The sequence below is a fragment of the Sapajus apella genome, unplaced genomic scaffold (genome assembly GCF_009761245.1).
Source record: "Sapajus apella isolate SASKATOON/1434 unplaced genomic scaffold, GSC_monkey_1.0 scaffold18, whole genome shotgun sequence".
In the NCBI taxonomy this organism is placed as follows: domain Eukaryota; kingdom Metazoa; phylum Chordata; class Mammalia; order Primates; family Cebidae; genus Sapajus; species Sapajus apella.
Window position 1 is genome coordinate 10,017,468 of NW_022436958.1, and position 12,500 is coordinate 10,029,967.

Sequence of the window (12,500 nt, forward strand, 5' to 3'; positions counted from 1 at the left end):
TGTGTGTGTGTGTGTGTGTGTGTGTGTGTGTGTGTGTGTGTGTGTGTCTGAGAGCAAGAGAGAGAGAGAGAGAGAGAGAGAGAGAGAGGGAATTACTACTAGTAGAATGGGCAGGTGGTATGCAACACCTAGAAAGTAGGCAGTGAGTTAGCACTTACACCTAGACTTTGGCGTAAATCTGAGTTCAGAAATGTCCTACCTAAATCTAGTTTCAGAAATATCCTATGTATTTAATTATGGGCCAATTTGGTATTTTTTAATCTCTCCAAGATTCAAGTTTTCTCTCATATTATTTAAGGATTGAAATGATACTACATTAAGATTGCTGGAAGAATTCAATAGAAACTAAATAAAAGGTGTCAAGTAAGATGGCAGCCATCAAGTACTATGATATTAAAATGAATACACAAATACAATTGATCATGATAATATAGGCAGGTAATAGGGGAGTGTCAAATTTGTAGCACGAGGGGCAGTAGCAGCAGTGACAGAAAGCATTAGACTTAACATATCTTTTCCTTCTGTAAAGGGGAAAGGAATCTCTCCCCTAAGAAGGATGAGCAGTCTCCCATTAGGCTAAAGAATATTGTAGTTGAAACATTACACTATTGAATATCTGCAGAAGCATTCCCCTTTTATAGGAAGTTTGCTTGTGTAACTTCTCAGATAGTTTTCCATTTAGCATTTTTTTCGAGTGCACTGAAAAACAAATCTTAAATATCTAAGGTAAATCTGAAATATGTGTTTCTTGTCTCCTAAGAACCTGTAACATAATTATTGAATAAAAACCCAAAAAGGTAAATTGTTTCAAACTAACAAAATAAATACAAAAATGTTAAATATGATGCTACCGTATCTTTAGGCAAGACACTCAATTTCTTGGGCTTTTGCCTCCTTTTCCGTAGATAAAATTAGGCTATAGTGATTTTAAACAAAATGATCAAGATAAAATGCTTAGTGTGGTTCTTGACTGATAATGTACAATCACAAAAATATTGTTATCATTCGTATCAGATGGGGAAATTAGTAAACACATAGTATTTGGAACAGAGAAGAATTATTTACTTTTTTTAAGTCTAAGTATTGTAGTTAATGGCAAGTTAGTTTGATGCAAGAGGGTGGAAATATCACAAAACAGATAATAGACTTTGACATTGCATTAAGTAGAAGTTAATAGTGTTTTCACCATTAATAAGTGAACACTACGTAAAAGGTGAATAGTGAACACAATATAACATTAGTGTTTTCATAAAGTAAAATAATTGTTTTATCTTACACAGTTAAGATATCATGTGAAGGACCCAGTTATGAAAGTAATGTTATAAGAAGGTTTTAAACAAATTTTGCAATGGTGAAGAAGCTGGAGCAATTGATGAGTTTTTATTTGATCTTCAAATATTTATAGTTTTCAAGCTTGAAATGACTAATAGATTAGGATTAGAAAGTTACAGTAGAAAGTTACAGTAATCAGATTTAGAGCAAATATGTGGACAAAGTAGATCCATTTGATAATTCAATGGGATGCTTTAGAGAGGTTGAGATCATCTTTTATGATCAGTGTTCAGTTATCTTTAATTTACACTTGATGAAGTGTGGCAAATAGACAGTATCCTTGCCACCAGGGTCACATCCTGATCCTGTGTCATTTATCTGCAATCAGCCAAGGACCTCCTCCCTCACTGAACTGATACATAGCCTCAGATTTCTTCAGATGGAGCCTCAGAGTTCTTCAAATATTATAGTCATTGACAATTAGTTATAATGTTTTTTCTCCCTAGATGATCTCCAAAGCCCTGTAAAGTATAATATCTCATAATATTAACATTGAAACTATAATTTATCACCTCTAGATGATACATGGCATTTTTCCTCTATTTACTTATATAAAAGTAAAGGGAGTAAAATTTTTAACCAGTGTTGTAATGTCTATCTCTAACAATAAATGATGTTGAGATATTCCTCAAGTCTCAAAAGAATCACCAGATGGTATGTTTTCTAGACAAGTCAAATTTACAACAATGCATTTTTACATTTTGCAATATAGCATAAAGCCTAATAATGAGATCTGAATTCTGCAAATACTAAATAAATCTGCAAGTATAACATTCTTCTCTCCTAGTGAACATCCTGTGAATTCATAAATATTTACATATTACAAGTTATAATTATGTAGCACTGGGGAAAAGAGAAAATGTAACTGTATATTTATATCCTACAAGAATATAAAAGAACATTCATAAATTACAAATGTGCATTGTTCTAAGAAGGATACCTACTGAGCTTTTGTATCTTAAGGCCAACACGCAAGACAAGTTTTTACATCCTCCCATCAATGGAATAAAAATTATAATTGTAAGTTTGAATGACTGTTGGTTGCTTATTATAGTTTCTATTAATAGTTATAAATGATTATGTATGAGTACATCATTGTAGGTATTTGATAATGTAGAAGGGAAAGTTTATATTGCTACAGGGATAATCTGCCTTAAGAATCTGACAAGCATGATTATAGAAAATACTGCAAAGTATGTGTTTGCTTTAAAACAATAGCCTAAAATAGTACAGTTAAATACTATCTTATTACTTTTTATATTAGTTGGCTTGACATAGTAAATTCTATATCATACATTAATCTGAACACCAGTAAAGTTCTGCTAAATATAAGAGGCTTTAAGTTTAGATATTTGTGGTTCCTATGTTTGTTTTGAGTTATCTGAAAGGTTTAAAAAATGAATATTGAGAAATGTTTTCTATATTTCTGTACTGGGTTTTCCAAATAAATTTTCATTATTTACATTTATTTTTATTATCTATTTTCATACTCTCCTTTTTTATTATTTTCACCACAAAATATTCCAACAGTTTAATTACTTCATGACTGCATTTTTATGCATATCTCTGCAGGTACATTTATATATTAGAGTAAATTCAGCTCTTAAATAGTCTAATCTCTGAGGTTGACAGCATTTATGTAGCAGTGACCTCCAGTCATCTGATCAAATTTTGGGTTACTTACTGGCTATAATCAAATATATTCTCATCTCTTATTTGAACAAATCATACAGAAATTGAATACGTTTTTTTATGAACACTAGCAATATGTTCAGTTCTCTGATAATTTTGACATTAAAATTCCATCTTAATAATCCCATCCTTCAGGCTTTGAAGACTCTTAAGGTATTAAAGCAAAAATTATCCTAAGCAGTTAGATTATAATGTATTTAAAGATTAGACATTTCATGTTGAATATTAACTGCTCCACTTCCCAGGAAAAGAAAACTATGCTGATTTTCTTCTTCCACAATTTATACATTTCAAAGGCTGGCTATCCAAGTTTCAAACCATGGTTACAGAAAAACATACTTTAAATGGACTTAAATTGCTGCATAGAGTTTCAAAGATACATGCAAAGGCGTATTTCAATAAATTAGTAATATTCACAGCAGTTATTTAATTATATTTCAAAATAATATACTACAGAGTCATTAAAAATTAACTATGGTAAATGTTTTACAGGCAGTAAAATAGTTAACTAAAATAGTTAACACTTCTATTGAAAACAGTGATTTTGCACCCTATTAACCCTAGGTAATAGGTGAGATATATATTGAATATAGTTTATTATGTGGAATGAGAAAAATTAAAGGCAAATGTGAATTAGTAGGTGGGAAAATAACCTATTATATTGTTTCCCAGGCTTAACGAGACAATATGATACCATCTATTATATTCTTCTACTTCTGGAAGGTCTAAATGTGACCTATTCACAAAGTTGAGAGCCAGCCCTATTTTAAACTTTTTTCAAAGTACAATATTTTGAGCCTATTCACAGATTTCAAAAGCAATAACTTATATCAAAGCTTATTTTTTTCTAAACTTGTTTTGTTTTTATGGCCATGTTTCTATAAGATGTGATCATTCAGTGTCTATAAGATATGATCATTCAGTATGATAAATCTTTATTTGCATGCATTTTAAAGAAAGGAAGTTTGCAAATTAATAAAAAGTATCTTTATAGTAGCCTTATTCTGCCTTTATCATTCCTGACACAAGGGAGTACAGTTGAATCTTGAACAACATGGGTTTGAACAATACACAAATTTTTCTTCAATAAATTTACACCATGTGTGCCTGCCTCATCTGTCTCCCCTTCCATCTTCTCCACCCCTGCCACACCTGAGACAGTAAGACCAATGCCTCATCATCCTTAGCCTGCTCAATGATGATTCTCTTCCATTCATTATTCCAAATAATGAATAGTACATGTATTTTCTCTTCTTTATGATTTTGTTAATAATATTTTTCTCTAGCTTACTTTTTTGTAAGAATACAGTAACACATATAACATACAAAGTATATGTTAATCAATTGTTTTGTTATTGGTAAGTCTTCCTGTCAACAGTAAGCCATTAGGTAAGTTTTGGGGGAGTGAGAATTTATAAGTGAATTTCAATTGTGTATCTAGGGAAATCAGCATCTCTAACCCTGTCATTGTTCAAGAGTCAGCTGTCATAAAAGGGATAAGCTAAAATGAGTAGAAATATCTACAGTACACCTCTTTGCATAGTATATGATGCCATTATCTTAATGGCCAACTTATTTTAAGTAGTGAGCCTGGAATTGAACAATGTTACTTCTGCTGCATTCCATTGTTTAAAGCAAGTTACGGGGCTGACCCAGATTCAAAATGAGAGCAGACTACTGAACACTGGGAAGACATATTCATTGGGAGCTGTCTTTGAAGCCCAGTAGCCACAAGAAGAAAGTCAATTTATTGTAGATAGAGAGGTTTAGTGGGGTAACCATCTGGATCCTGCTGGGACCCACCGGGAAATGTACAGAATTATCTCACATTTACCTTATTTGAGAGGGGTGGAAGCTGAGGTATATATCTACCAACTCCTATTTGGCATTGTTGAAAGGAAGCTTTTGTAAGAATAAACTTACAAACTTCCTGGCACCTCAGGTCTGAGGTACATAGGTGGAGCACACAGCCTAGGACAGAGAAACCCCTTTCAAAGAAAGCTACAGGAACTTACAACAAGATGACAGAAGGCAAAAGAACAGGATATGGGATAAGTGTGTAAACATATTTGTACAGCTTACAAAAGTAAGAACAACAACGACAACAACAAAAACACTTACCCAAAGGAAAAAAACCTTATTAGAATAAGTGCTTGTGTTTTTTTTCTCCATTCATACTGCTCACTACTCTCACCCACAATGGAGTAGCCACTATGCTGAATTTTGTTTTATTCACATCTTGGATTTTACAAAGGATTGTTTCTCCAGTGAGGTTTTTTGTCTGTAAAAATTGCATCGCTTAATTTTATCGGTTTTGGCAATGTTATATAAGTGGAATGTTAACTGTCTGCATCCTTCTGCAACTTACTCATTTTACATTGTTTTTCAAATCCATGTGTTTATGCTTCAGACTAAAGTTCATTCATTTTATCTGCTTTATACTATTTCTTTATAAATCTATCACCTTTATTCCATGTCACTAAGGAAGAATGTTTTTTGCTGGATTCCCTAGGAAACAGAAGAGCATGACTGCTACAGCTTTATTAGAGGATGGGAGTTGAGGATTGGGACTGCAATGTCAAGACAGAATAAGTGGCAAAAAAAGAAAAGGGAAATGAGGAAGGCGTGTGAGCAAAAAATGTTGGAGCAATTTTGAGCAAATCAGAACTTCAAAAGAAAAGTCACTTCAATATCTCTAGGTAAGTTGAAAATCTCTACCATTCATCATAATGATCGGTCAGGGAATGTGATCGGAAAAGCAAATAATTTTTCTGCCAGCCCCTTCCTATTGGATTTATCATTGTTCAAAATTTATCTTGCAAATCACCAATTCCCCAGCACTACTGAGTTGGATCTCTGTTCCCTACAGAGAAATACTGAGAAAGCCAGATTGTAAACTCTGTAGTACCAGTATCCATAGATGTCCAGGAGCTGCAATAGAACCCAGACGCTCCATGTGTTCTCTCAAGTGGAGCATTCATACTGGGGATTTTGAATTAATTAAGTAAATGCTTGCAGCAGGATGTTAATACATAACTTCTAAAAAGGTAGGGAATTTTCTGTGTATTTGCAGTTTGCTGAAAATTTATTATGAGTATATATTTGACATTATTGAAAATTTTTAACCTATTGGAATATCATGTCATTTTTATTATTTAGTCTATTAATACGAGGAATTACATTCTACTTTAAGCTATTGAACCAACCCTGCATTTCTGAGGTGAAAACAATTCAGATATGATAGGTCGTTACTTTTATGAATAACTGGATTTGTATTGCTAATATTTTGAGATTGTTGCTTCTGTGTTCATGAATAAGATTAGTTTTAACACTTTCTTGTACTAATTTTTCTTGGCATCAAATTATGTCAGCCTCATAAAAATATTTTGATTTATTTTTTGCTATTGCTTGAAAATTTTGTAGAAATTTAGCTAAGCTTCAGTGTTTTCTTACGGTAAGATTCTCTATCCACTGACTTAATTTATTTATTAGATTTGTGACCACTCAGGTTTATACTATTTCTTAATACAATTTTGGTAAATTGTATTCTTGTAGAGTATCAATTTTACTGTTTCAACTTTATTGTGTAAAGTGAATTTACACAATAAAGGGATTTATTGGGATATATGTCTGCATCTTCTAAAGTTATTAAACCTTGTTATTAACATTGCCCTGTTTTCCTTTCTATTTTTTTTTAAATTAATATTGCAAAGTTTGGATTTACCTAATTGCTTTGGAGGAATCACTTTTTACTATTTGATAATTTTTTAACTTTTGCTTTTCATTTCATTAACTTCTGATTTATTTTTCTTTCTTTCTTTTCTTACTTCTTTGGCTTTATTCTGCTGCTGTTCGTTTAAAAATTTCTAAAGAAGTGTGTCTTGTTCAGTGTTTTTCTATTTTATCTCTTCTAATCTAGGCTTTTAAGACAATAAATTTTATTGTAGCATCTTTGTTAGCTATATCCCACAAATTTTAATAATGTTATTACGATTGTTATTTCCAATTAATGTCTAGGGTACATGATTGTTCTTATTAGAATTAGGATTTCTAGAACTGTTTTAACTTTTCCTAACATACATATTTTCTTACGCTGTTACTTATAAAATTTATATTTTAATGTCATTGTGGTTAACTAATGTGCTCTGTATGTTGTCAATCACTTTAAATTTGCAGGGGAAACAGGTTTACCTTTGGTAACTATTTTATATGTATAAAAATAATATGTATTATTCAATGGTTGGGCGTTCTGTTTCATAAATGTCCATTTTCTGAAGTTTATTGTACTTTACAGTTCTTCCATATTCTTAACTCAATCAATTTGCTCAATCAATTAGTGACGGACTATGCTAATAGTCCATCTCATTCTATCCTCCATAGCTCTTTGACCTTTGTATTTCTCTCTCTCCCTCTCTGTCTATCTCTCTTTCTCTGGTACATTCTAGATAATTTTAACGCTATCTGTTGCTTTGCTAGATCGAATTTGTCCCTTGAGTTATTTGTACAATTATATATATTTTTATAAAGAACTATTTTTAATAGTTCTTTTCATATTTATACCCTGTTTCTGTTTATAGATGATGAATTATGAGGGCATGGTGTTTCCTCCACAACCCAGTGTCAAGTTTTAGACAGGAAACTTTTCTTGCTGACTTTTTTTCAAGGTTCAATTTTTTTCTCATTCACCTTTCTCACAGTGAAACACTTTGGGTCACAGGTTTATGTTTGTACTCTGTATATAAACACCAAAAAAAAAATTTTTTTTTTAAGTTATTTATAAGAGAAAAAGGCCGGGAGCAGTGGCTCATGCATGTTATCCCAGCACTTTGCGGAGGGGCCGAGGCAGACAGAACATGAGATCAAGAGATGGAGACCACCCTTGCCAACATGGTGAAACCTCATCTCTACTAAAAATACAAAAATTAGCTGGGCATGGTGACGTGTGCCTATAGCCTCAGCTACTTGGGAAGCTGAGGCCGGACAATCGCTTGAACCCAGGAGATGGAAGTTGCAGTGAGCCAAGATCAGGCCACGGCATTCCAGCCAGGGCAACAAGTGAGATTCCATCTCAAAAAAAAAAAAAAAAAAAAAAAAAAATGAAAAATTTAAACTCCTCTGTTATTTTTTTAAAAATATATAATTATTTTATATTCTATATCTGATCATTATAATTTTTACAAGTAACTTTTTACTGTTTTTGTTGCTGGTTCTCATTCACAGTACCTTGTTTGTGAGTGTGTATTATTTTATAATGAATATTGATTTATATTTTTCTTGGAATATAATCTTGCGGAATATGTGCCACCTAGAATGAAATTGAGCTCACCAATATCTATTTCAAAATGCTATTCCCTTGGAGATATCACTGTTATACTGCATTTTAAATTGAATTATTTATGGGAGAATTTCAAACTGTGAATCATAAATTCAGAAAACAAATCTGCGTAAGGGCCAGTTTAATATTATGAATTCCAGCTGGGTGCAGTGACTCAGGCCTGTAATTCCAGCATTTGGTAGGCTAAGGCATTAGGATTGTTGAGGCCAGGAGTTTGAGACCAGCCTGGGCAAGATAGAGAGACCCTGTATCTATAAAAAAACAATTTTAAAGATTGTGAATTCTGAGGTCTTAGTGTTTCCCCCATAACCCAGTGTCAACCTGTAGTCTGGCAACTTTTCTTGCTGACTTTTTCTTCAAGGTTCAATTTTTTTCTCATTCACCCTTCTCACAGTGAAACACTTTGGGTCACGGGTTTATTTTACAGTCATTCTGTTTGACTCTTTTTCTCAGGTGGTCCCTAGGCTTTATACCCCATTCTCTGTTCTCTGAGCAACTACCAAAGTGACAGCACATGTTCTTTAAGGTTTCACACAAGGCTTCAAGATAAAATCGCACTTTGATATTGATTTATCATTCAGGATTCCTACATTCACTTTATTTTAGCTTTGTAGATTCTTTTCCTCTGTATCAGTTCATAGTTGTATTAAAAGCCAGATTCATATTCATTATGCAATAGTGCAGCTATTTAAATGTGGGTGTGAGCGTTACACAACAAGATCCTGTAAGAAAAACTGAAAAAGCATCAGTTATTTCAATGGGAAATTTTAATATAAGAATTGGTTACATAGATTCTGAAGTACAGAAAGGGAAAGTAGGATCACTGAGGTAACCTGGAGATGGTAACTGCCTAAAAGAGATTCCATGTCTGTGACTGGGGAACAGAGAAGATGGTGGAATTATTAGAACTTAAAAATTTAGGAGTGGCCCTACCAACCTGAGACTCATGTCTCCGAGGAAGAAAGGGTGCCCCGCTAAATCCATATCATCAGAAGCTCTAAAGATGGACCCTAAGGATTCAGAATCCCTAAAATGACCCCTAAGGAGAAGGTGCTGTGAGAAGAGGAAACTGCATACCTGCTTCTGGTTCATTAGCTGCCCACAGGATGTTCTTTGTAGAGCTGGAAACCAGATTTTGGAGAAGGGACCTTCAGCCAGCTGGTGATATTATACTACTTTCAAAGATGGATAATGAGCTGGGTCTGGAAATGTGAGGGGAAAAAATTCCTGGAATCCAGAACAAACTCATTGCCAGTATGAAGAACCCTGGCTGAATCTGAATAACAGAATTAGGAAGCAGAATGGAACAAAAAAATGCATCCCTTCTCTCTTGTCCATGTATCCAGCTACTAATTAACACCACCTGTTGAGAAAACCTAGCAAGAACCAGTTAGGTTTGCAAAGTATGTTTGTAGAATACTAGTCCTAACACTACTGTAGATTTGAAGCTGGAAAATAATAACCTCATAACCAGCACAAAAGCATTTTATAATACTACAAATGACATTTGTTGATTGAATTTCCATGGTCGTTATTCTTAAAGGATGTGGTCAAATAGATTTATTAAATGAATTTAATAGGAAAACAGTAAAGTTAAAAATAATTTGACATCAGTAAAATAATTTGGCTGAATAAACATAGAATTTATATAATTCCTAAAAATTGTATCTTGTAGTTCTTTATGCCACTGTTCTTCACTACTACAATATGCTTCACTGGCATCATCAGCCAGCAGAGAAATATAGTCAGAAGTGGAGGGTCCTGTTTTGAGCTGCTGAGAGTCAGAGGCAAACAAGCGTTCTTGGCTCCCCCAGGGCTGTGGACAACAGAAAGTAACCTGCCTTCACAGTTAAAAGGCTGTAGAATGCCACTCAGTGACGTCTTGGTGGCATCATCAGCTGCTATTAGCTTGGCTAGTGTGTCTTGGCTATTATTCAGGAACATGCACTTTTCTAGAGAATTTGAACATTGTCTAATACATTTACCTTTCTTCTATTCTTGGCAAATATGTGTACTCTTCCACAAAAGAAATTTATTTTTTATCACATCAAATATTCCTTTGTTGAAGAATAAGCCCTTTTCAATTATACAGAAAAATAAAATAATATTTTTTTGTGTGGTTTGGAACTACATTTTTAACTATGATCAAAGTTGATGTAGTAGTACTTCTCCAAGAGGGTGTATTGACAGCACCATTTATTCTTGTTTTCAGTAAGCCTCAAAGTCAAATATTTTATGGAGTAAACAAAATGTTCATATTTATAAGAATGCATTTCCTTGAGGATAGAAACTGTTCTGTGTCATTCTGTGTTTTGCTTTGCACTCAGACACTCTGACTCCAGGTGTAGTTTTATGTATCCACTAAGAATAGTCAGAAAGATTTATGAACAAATTGAAATTTATGGAAACCAATGCATGTGTTAAGTGCTTACCGATTAAAAGAGATTTGTGGAATTGTACATAGATAGATAGATAGATAGATAGACAGATAGATACAGATATGGAGTACCAATAACTTCAAATATGTATATATTTGAAACAAAAAATTTTGTCGTAAATTATTAGTACCAGTATAAAATTTTGGAGGTTTGTTTTTACACTTAATGCAATATAAAAACTGTTATTATAAATGTAAAATCAATTGGTTACTGTATGCTCACAATGGAATCTATTTTAAACAGATTTTACCACACAGCATATGACATTAGATATACATTTATTTAGAGAAAAACAAATTCAGCTTTAATAAATAATTAGACCTTCAGAAATCATGTTTTACTATTGTATAAGCCTTTTCTGTATCAAGCAATATATTAAGAAATAAGTAGTTACCCTTAAAATATTAGGGTGAATTTTAAAAGCTCTCAGTATATCTATACACCAGGCCTTACAAAGGAAGAATTATTGAAACCATGGTGTTGCACGTGCACTGTCACTACACAAAAGGATAATCTGACTGTAAGATGATTATTTAAGTCTACTCTAATAAATGTCAATATTTTGGAGATATATTTTAATTTTTAATATATTGAAATTAAAGATGACAAAAATGCACTTTTTAATGTTTATTTCCTTTTAAAGATATTATTTTAGGCAATTCTACAATTCTTGTTATGACTTTAACCAATAAGTTTTCAACATCATTTTAGGCCAATATTTAGTACAATAAAAGCATTGTGTTTATGTACTTTATATTCTATTCCTATGGCCTATGAGTTGATCTAGGCCACATAAAACAATAACTTTTAAATATTTTAACTTAGGTCTTATGATTTATTAGTAAACCTGTAACAATAGCTTTGCAAACAATTTTATCACTACTTTTGCTGATCTTCAGAAGTTAAAATCCATTTTTAAGATGAGGAATGAGATTTTGTTGTTAGTATTGATTTTTTTGACTGCTAGAAACATCAAATATAATAAGACAATGCAGTTTTGTATAATATTACTTTATTTGCCTGAAAACATTTCTTCATGGGGCTTACTATAAGAATAGTTTCCATGTAAGTGGCTTTAAATCCCTGGGAACAAGGTATCCTCTCCTGTGAGTTCTTTTTTTCTCCATTATTACTCTCTTTTTCCTTTTGTTCCCTTCTCATTTTTCTTTCCTTCTTTCTTTTTTTGTGAGTTCTATTTTTCCACTGTGATGGACTTTCCATTTTATTTCTTTAAATAATTATTTAGAAACTGGTAGATTCGCTCAAAATAAAGAGTATGATATCGATCATTCATCACTTGATACAAATGACATCATCATTTTTGTCTTAGTTTTTTTTTTTTTTAAGAAGTCTTTTTCATTCTGGACTATGAGAGACTTGGGATGTGACTCCCTATCCAAAAATGCTAAGTGCCTTTTTATTCTTCACTGTGGTGGTGTGTAATGATCTGGTATGTGATGTTTGGTTAGCTTCATCTAGGGTTCATAACCAAAGTAGATGACAGCTCTCCTCCTGTGGCAGTAGGAAACATTTTCATTTGTTCTCTTCCCTGCCCTATTGTGCCGTTAATACAGGGGCTATGCTTGTAAGTAAGTGTAACTAGAAACCAAAATGATTTTCTCTAGATTTTATGGGCCGCTTTCCTATGGCAGAAGTCAGTAAACCCTGTAGGTTTGTGTTTCAGGCACACAGATTTTCCAAGA